The following is a 9448-nucleotide window of genomic DNA, read 5'->3' as shown; positions in this document are numbered from 1 at the left end:
TGGTGTACAAGAATGCTTGTGATTTTTGTACATTGATTTTGTATCCTGAGACTTTGCTGAAGTTGCTAATCAGCTTAAGGAGATTTTGGGCTGAGACAGTGGGGTTTTCTAGATATACAATCATGTCATCTGCAAACAGGGACATTGATTTCCTCTTTTCCTAATTGAATACCCTTTATTTCCTTCTCCTGCCTGATTGCCCTGGCCAGAACTTCCAGCACTATGTTGAATAGGAGTGGTGAGAGAGGGCATCCCTATCTTGTGCCAGTTTTCAAAGGGAATGCTTCCAGTTTTTGCCCATTCAGTATGATATTGGCTGTGGGCTTGTCATAGATAGCTCTTATTATTTTAAGATACGTCCCATCAATACCTAATTTATTGAGAGTTTTTAGCATGAAGCGTTGTTGAATTTTGTCAAAGGCCTTTAGTGGCACAATCTCAGCTCACTGCAACCTCCGCCTCCCAGGTTCAAGCAACTCCTCTGCCTCAGCCTCCCAAGTAGCTGGGACTACAGGCACGCGCCTACACGCCCAGCTAATTTTTTTGTGTTTTAGTAGAGACGGGGTTTCACCATGTTGGCCAGGATGGTCTCGATCTCCTGACCTTGTCATCCACCCACCTCGGCCTCCCAAGATCATTAGCATTTTTTTAGCAATATAGTATTTTTGGATTAAGGTATGTACATTGTGTGTGAGCGGTTTTTTTTTTTTTTTTGACATAATGCAAAAGCACACTTAATAGACCACAGTATAGTGTAACTTTTTTTTAAGAGGCAAGGTCTCACTTTGTCACCCAGGCTGGAGTTCAGTGGTGCAATCATAGCTCACTGCCACCTCAAACTCCTAGGCTCAAGGTATCTTCATGTCTCAGCCTCCCAAGTAGCTGGGAATATAGGCACATGCCTAATTTTTGAAAATTTTTTTGTAGAGATATGGTCACACTCAACTAATTTTTTAAAAAATGTATTGGAGAAATATAGTCTTGCCATCTCGCCCAGGCTGATCTCAAACTCCTAGGCTCAAGCAATCCTCCAGCCTCAGCCTCCTACAGTGCTGGAATTATCGGTGTAAGTCACCAAACCCAGCCAACATAAGTTTTATATGCATTGGGAAACCAAAAAATTCATGCAACTCATTTTATTTTGAAATCCACTTTATTGTGGTGGTCTGGAACAGAACCTGAAATGTCCCTGAGGTATGCCTACATAAGTATATAGTCTCTCCAAACCATGAACCAATTTTCATCAAAATATATTTGTGATTCTGGTTTTACTTTGCCTGTTGTAAGAAAAATGAAGCAGAGCATTCAGTATCATGTTACAAGTGACGAGCTTTGTGCTCTGACTTCTGCACTGTCTAAGAAAAACTCACAAATACTTAAAATAAATAATATGTGCCTTGGAAGATAAAAATAATTTTTGTGTTGCAACATTAATCTAATCTGAACTTTCTGTAACATTAAAGAATTGTACAAAGTGTTTGTGTTTATCTAAAGAGCATGTGGGGGCCGGGCGCAGTGGCTCATGCCTGTAATCCTAGCACTTTGGGAGGCTGAGGTGGACAGACTGGCTCAGGTCAGGAGTTTGAAACCACCCTGGGCAACATGGTCTCTACTAAAATACAAAAAATTAGCTGGACATGGTGGCATGCGCCTGTAGTCTCAGCTACTCAGGATGCTGAGGCACGAGAATCGCTTGAGCCCAGGAAGCGGAGGTTGCAGTGAGCCAAGATCACACCAGTGCGCTCTAGCCTGGGCAACAGAGTAACTCTCTCTCCAATAAATAAATAAAATAAATAAATAAATAAATAAATAAATAGCATGTGGGTTTTAAGAGTAAGACACACTGGATAATAAAAAGTCCATTGTTTAGATGTCAAAAGACTAGGCTGAGATAATGGTTCTTCTAGTATCTTACTTTTGAGCCAGTGGGTATCAATTTTCTCATATATAAATGAGATAATAATATTTCTACTGCTTACCTGTAGGAATCAGGGTGAAAACTATCTAAAATATATGGAAATTATCTGACAAAATGACTGATATGGTTTGGCTGTGTCCTCACCCAAATCTCATCTTGAATTGTAGTTCCTATAATCCCCACATGCTATGGGAGGGACCAGGTGGAGATAATTGAATGTTGGGAGCCGTTCCCCCCATCCTGTTCTGGTGATAGTGAGTTAGTTCTCAGGAGATCTGATGGTTTTATAAGGAGCTTCCCCCTTCGCTGGGCACTCATTCTCTCTCCTGCCACCCTGTGAAGATGTGCCTTCTGCCATGATTGTAAGTTTCCTAAGGCCTTCCCTAGCCATGCAAAACTGTGAGTCAATTAAAACTCTTTTCTTTATAAATTACCCAGTCTCACTTATTTCTTCATAGCAGCATGAGAACAGACTAATACAATTACACACTATGCAAATATATACATATTTCTTCACATTTACTATAGTTACCTACCAGAAAACCAGGAATTTTTAAAATTTGGGACTTTGCCATAGTTCTACATACAGAATTGCTTCTAGGAATAAAGAAGCTTAATGAATTATATATTTAATGTCTACATTCCAAAAAATAAGTGCTAGATAGTACCATAATTTCCCTCAACTAATCTATACAACAACACTATTCAGTGGGGCATCATTTTTCCCCTTTATAGTCTAAATAAACAGTGCCTCATAAAGGTTAAGTCTAAAGAGTTTCTAAAAAGAGCCAGGATTCAAAAAATCAAGTGATTCTGATGCCTTCACTTTTGTTATAACTGTCCCAATATATCCTTTATAGCAATAAGATCCAATCCAGAATCATGTGTCATCATGTCTTCTTAGTATCCTCCAATCTGAAATACTCAGTTCTTCCTTGATCTTTATAACCTTAACAATTTTGGAGATTTCAAGACAGTTATTTTGTAGACTGTACCTAAACTTTTTTCCTAATGTTTCCTTATGATTAGATTCAGGTAACACATTTTTGTCAGACATATCACCAGAAGCGATGCTGTGCTCTTCTTATTATATCCCATCAGGTAATATATATCAATTTGTCCCATCACTGTTAATATCGCCTGAGTAATATGGTATCTACCAGGTTTTTTCCACTATCGTATTACACTTTTTTTCTACATTTTCCTAAGTACTGTGTGGGGAGATACTTTGAGACTATGTAAATGTATCATTCTTTATCCAACTCTCACCCAATAGTTTTAGCATCCCTTCATGTTTCTTGTCAGAATTCATTATTACTATGATGGTTGCCATGTGACTTTCTTTCTGTAATTTCTTGTATGTTTATTAGTTGGCATGTTAAGGAAGAGCTTTCTCTTCTCTTTTATTTTTTCATTTATTCATAAATACATTAGGTCAATTAATGAATCCATGTTCTATTCAATAGGATAAATCCATTATTATCATTTTTGATGCCTAAATTGCACCATATATGGACACAGGTTACCCCTTCAAGCTAGATGCTTTATCCTTTTGTTATGCTGTTAAAATTCTTTAAGCACCTCCTCACTTTCTAGAATAATAAAATATTCCAGACTTATCTTGTATTTTCCCTTCCCCAGACCAGATTCAGAAGCACAGTTTTTAGAAGCCAAGATCTTGGTGTGACGTGTTGAAATTACTATTGGAGTGTATTTTGCTTCTAAGCTGCCTCGCAGAGCTACGAAATATATTTACATGTATTATACATATTCACACATATTTACACTTCTCTCTATATAGATATAGACATATATATATATAAAATCACAAAGTCACTTTGATACTTCCAATTCCAATATAATATCACAGAGTTTATTCTTATTTTCCTTCATTTCATATTTGTAACTCTTTTCTAAAAGTAAAAAACCTGGCTCATATATATATATATACATATAATACGACATATAGGAGATAGGAAAAGTAAGTATATATGTGTGTGTGTATATTTATATGCATATATGCACACACACATACATGCACACATACATACATATGTATATTTATTTTCTCTCTATCTCTTACATATTACCAACCAATCTCCTCAACCTGCTGAGCCACTTCCCCACTTGACAACCTTCATCCAATAGGACCCAACTCTTGTTAAGCCACCACTATGAGAAGCTGCTTTCCTAATAGGACCTTCAAACCCCACTGAGCTGCCACCCAACTCAGGAGCCTTCCACAACTGGGCCTGCTTAATGGCATTTCAACTGAATGAGAAAGGGAGGAGGAAAGGGGGAAGAAAAGCCCTAATATGTTTTGATTTATGTTCTTACTTCCTTTTAATTAGACACTACTTTTTCCTCCCTTTAATTTAACTGGGAGGCAGCATTATATTGTATAGTAGAAAGATCACAAGTTTTGAAGCCACAGAGACCTAAATTTGATACCTGGCTCCAACTAGATGATAACCTTAGCTTCCTCACCTGTCAAATGGTGATAAAATCCATATCGTTGCATATTTATGAATATTAAAGAAAATGAACATAATGTGGTTCAGTGTCTGGCAGATAAGACCATAAATGGTAACTACTGTTAAATTGTTAAACTTTAAAGGTAAGCACAAAAATAAAGGCATGTACATGACTAATTAAACCTAAGTGTTGAGGACTATGAGGGTAAAATACCAGCAAAGACAACAGAATAATTCACTTTTGCAATAGATCTTGACACCCAGGAACCTAGCTATTGGGCCTTCAGTGTTATGTTCTGCCATGAATAGTGGAGAAATGTGTAAGTAAAGTGGAAATAATATAACAAAAAGTGTTTTTTTTTTTAATTTAAGGATGATCAGAATAGGTGCATAATAACCAGAATAAAAAATATCTCTTAGCTGGGCACAGTGGCTCGCACTTTGGGAGGCCAAGGCAGGCGGACCACAAATCAGCTGGGTGTCATGGCAGGTGCCTGTAATCCCAGCTACATGCGAAGCTGAGACAGGAGAATCGCTTGAACCTGGTGGGCAGGAGTTGCAGTGAGCCAAGATTGCACTGCTGCACTCTAGCCTAGGCAAGAGCAAGACTTTGCCTAAAAAAAAAAAAAAAAAAAAACTTCATGCTCATGCTCAGTATATATGAGTGGTGAAATAGTAAAGGTCATCCTATGGTTCCAAGCAGCATTTGGATTTCTCCATTAGATTTCCATTTAAAAACACTTTCATGAGGATATAGTATTTCCAAGCGAAGAATGGAAGTGAAATGAGATTACAAGTATTCAGGTATCTGAGTGCCTAAAAAGGTGATGAGACAAGTTCCCAGCCCTGATCGCTTCATCTTTCTCAATAAAATATTAATAGAACCAACAGCGGTTCCAAGATGGCCGAATAGGAACAGCTCCAGTGTACAGCTCTCAGCATGAGCGACACAGAAGACGGGTGATTTCTGCATTTCCAACTGAGGTACCAGGTTCATCTTACTGGGGCTTGTCGGACAGTGGGTGCAAGACAGTGGATGCAGCTCACCAAGCGTGAGCCAAAGCAGGGCGAGGCATCACCTCAACCTGAAAAGCGTGTGGGGTCAGGGAATTCCCTTTCCTAGCCAAGGGAAGCTATGACAGACAGCACCTGGAAAATTGGGTCACTTCCACCCTAATACTGCGCTTTTCCAATGGTCTTAGCAAACGGCACACCAGGAGATTATATTCGGTGCCTGGCTCAGAGGGTCCCATGCCCACAGAACCTCACTAATTGCTAGCACAGCAGTCTGAGATCAAACTGCAAGATGGCAGTGAGGCTGGGGGAGGGGCACCTGCCATTGCTGAGGCTTGAGTTGGTAAACAAAGTGGCCGGGAAGCTCAAACTGGGTGGAGCCCACCGCAGCTCAAGGAGGCCTGCCAGCCTCTGTACACTCCACCTGTGGGGGCAGGGCACAGCTGAACAAAAGGCAGCAGAAACCTCTACAGACTTAAATGTCCCTGTCCGACAGCTTTGAAGAGAGTAGTGGTTCTCCCAGCATGGAGTTTGAGATCTGACAATGGACAGACTGCCTCCTCAAGTGGATCCCTGACCCCCGAGTAGCCTAACTGGGAGGCACCCCCCAGTAGGGGCAGACTGACCTCACACAGCTGGGTACCCCTCTGAGACAAAGCTTCCAGAGGAACGATCAGGCAGCAACATTTGCTGTTCAGCTATATTTGCTGTTCTGCAGCCTCCGCTGCTGATACCTGGGCAAACAGGGTCTGGAGTGGACCTCCAGCAAACTCCAACAGACCTGCAGCTGAGGGTCCTGACTGTTAGAAGGAAAACTAACAAACAGAAAGGACATCCACACTAAAACCCCATTTGTACATCACCATCATCAAAGACCAAAGGTAGACAAAACCACAAAGATGGGGAAAAAACAGAGAAGAAAAGCTGAAAATTCTAAAATTCAGAGCACGTCTTGCGCTGCAAAGGAACACAGCTCCTCACCAGCAACAGAACAAAGCTGGACAGAGAATGACTTTGACGAGTTGAGAGAAAAAGGCTTCAAATGATCAAACTTCTCCGAGCTAAAGGAGGAAGTTCAAACCCATCACAAAGAAGCTAAAAACCTTGAAAAAAGATTAGACGAATGGCTAACTAAAATAGCCAGTGTAGAGAAGTCCTTAAATGACCTGATGGAGCTGAAAACCATGGCACGAGAACTATGTGACGAATGCACAAGCTTAAGAAGCCAATTCGATCAACTGAAGAAAGGGTATCAGTGATAGAAGATCAAATGAATGAAATGAAGCAAGAAGAGAAGTTTAGAGAAAAAAGAATAAAAAGAAAAGAACAAAGACTCCAAGAAATATGGGACTATGTGAAAAGACCAAATCTACGTCTGATTGGTATACCTGAAAGTGATGGGGAGAACGGAACCAAGTTGGAAAACACTCTGCAGGATATTATCCAGGAGAACATCCCCAGCCTAGCAAGGCAGGCCAACATTCAAATTCAGGAAATACAGAGAACACCACAAAGATACTCCTCGAGAAGAGCAACTCCAAGACACATAATTGTCAGATTCACCAAAGTTGAAATGAAGGAAAAAATATTAAGGGCAGCCAGAGAGAAAGGTCGAGTTACCCACAAAGAGAAACCCATCAGACTAACAGCAGATCTCTCAGCAGAAACTCTACAAGCCAGAAGAGAGTGGGGGCCAATATTCAACATTCTTAAACAAAAGAATTTTCAACCCAGACTTCCATATCCAGCCAAACTAAGCTTCATAAGTGAAGGAGAAATAAAATCCTTTACAGACAAGCAAATGCTGAGAGATTTTGTCACCACCAGGCCTGCCCTGCAAGATCTCCTGAAGGAAGCACTAAACATGGGAAGGAACAACCGGTACCAGCCACTGCAAAAACATACCAAATTGTAAAGACCATCAAGGCTAGGAAGAAACTGCATCAACTAACGAGCAAAATAACCAGCTAACATCATAATGACAGGATCAAATTCACACATAACAATATTAACCTTAAATGTAAATGGGCTAAATGCTCCAATTAAAAGACACAGACTGGCAAATTAGGTAAACAGTCAAGACCCATCAGTGTGCTGTATTCAGGAAACCCATCTGACGTGCAGAGACACACATAGGCTCAAAATAAATGGATGGAGGAAGATCTACCAAGCAAATGGAAAACAAAAAAAGGCAGGGTTGCAATCCTAGTCTCTCATAAAACAGACTTTAAACCAACAAAGATCAAAAGAGACAAAGAAAGCCATTACATAATGGTAAAGGGAATAATTCAGCAAGAAGAGCTAAGTATCCTAAATACATATGCACCCAATACAGGAGCACCCAGATTCATAAAGCAAGTCCTTAGTGACCTACAAGAAGACTTAGACTCCCACACAATAATAATGGGAGACTTTAACACCCCATTGTCAACATTAGACAGACCAATGAGACAGAAAGTTAACAAGGATATCCAGGAATTGAACTCAGCTCTGCACCAAGCGGACCTAATAAAGATCTGCAGAACTCTCCACCCCAAATCAACAGAATATACATTCTTCTCAGCACCACACCGCACTTATTCCAAAATTGACCACATAGTTGGAAGTAAAGCATTCCTCAGCAAATGTAAAAGAACAGAAATTATAACAAACTGTCTCTCAGACCACAGTGCAATCAAATTAGAACTCAGGATTAAGAAACTCACTCAAAACCACTCAACTACATGGAAACTGAACAACCTGCTCCCGAATGACTAATGGGTACATAACGAAATGAAGGCAGAAATAAAGATGTTCTTTGAAACCAATGAGAACAAAGACACAACATACCAGAATCTCTAGGACACATCTAAAGCAGTGTGTAGAGGGAAATTTATAGCACTAAATGCCCACAAGAGAAAGCAGGAAAGATCTAAAATTGACACCCTAACATCACAATTAAATGTGATGGAAGCAAGAACAAACACATTCAAAAGCTAGCAGAAGGCAAGAAATAACTAAGATCAGAGTAGAACTGAAAGAGATAGAGACACAAAAGACCCTTCAAAAAATCAATGAATCCAGGAGCTGGTTTTTTGAAAAGATCAACAAAATTGATAGACCATTAGCAAGACTAATAAAGAAGAAAAGAGAGAAGAATCAAATAGATGCAATAAAAAATGATAAAGGGGATATCACCACCAATCCCACAGAAATACAAACTACCATCAGAGAATACTATAAACACCTCTACACAAATAAACTAGAAAATCAAGAAGAAATGGATAAATTGCTGGACACATACACCCTCCCAAGATTAAACCAGGAAGAAGTTGAATCCCTGAATAGACCAATAACAGGCTCTGAAATTGAGGTAATAATTAATAGCCTACCAATCAAAAAAAGTCCAGGACCAGACTGATTCACAGCTGAATTCTACCAGAGGTACAAGGAGGAGCTGGTACTATTCCTTCTGAAACTTTTCCAAACAATAGAAAAAGAGAGAATCCTCCCTAACTCATTTTATAAGGCCAGCATCAGCCTGATACCAAAGCCTGGCAGAGACACAACAAAAAAAGAGAATTTTCGACCAATATCCCTGATGAACATCAATGCAAAAATCCTCAATAAAATACTGGCAAACCGAAACCATTAGCACATCAAAAAGCTTATCCACCATGATCAAGTGGGCTTCATCATAGGGATGCAAGGCTGGTTCAACATACGCAAATCAATAAATGTAATCCAGCATATAAACAGAACCAAAGACAAAAACCACATGATTATCTCAAAAGATGCAGAAAAGGCCTTTGACAAAATTCAACAGCACTTCATGCTAAAAACTCTCAATAAGTTAGGTATTGATGGGACATATCTCAAAATAATAAGAGCTATTTATGACAAACCCACAGCCAACATCAGACTGAATGGGCAAAAACTGGAAGCATTCCCTTTGAAAACTGGCACAAGACAGGGATGCCCTCTCTCACCACTCCTATTCAACACAATGCTGGAAGTTCTGTCCAGGGCAATCAGGCATGAAAAAGAAATAAAGGGTATTCAA

This window comes from Hylobates moloch, unplaced genomic scaffold, assembly GCF_009828535.3.
Source record: "Hylobates moloch isolate HMO894 unplaced genomic scaffold, HMol_V3 SCAFFOLD_11, whole genome shotgun sequence".
NCBI lineage: Eukaryota > Metazoa > Chordata > Mammalia > Primates > Hylobatidae > Hylobates > Hylobates moloch.
Note: the sequence above shows the minus strand (reverse complement) of the source record.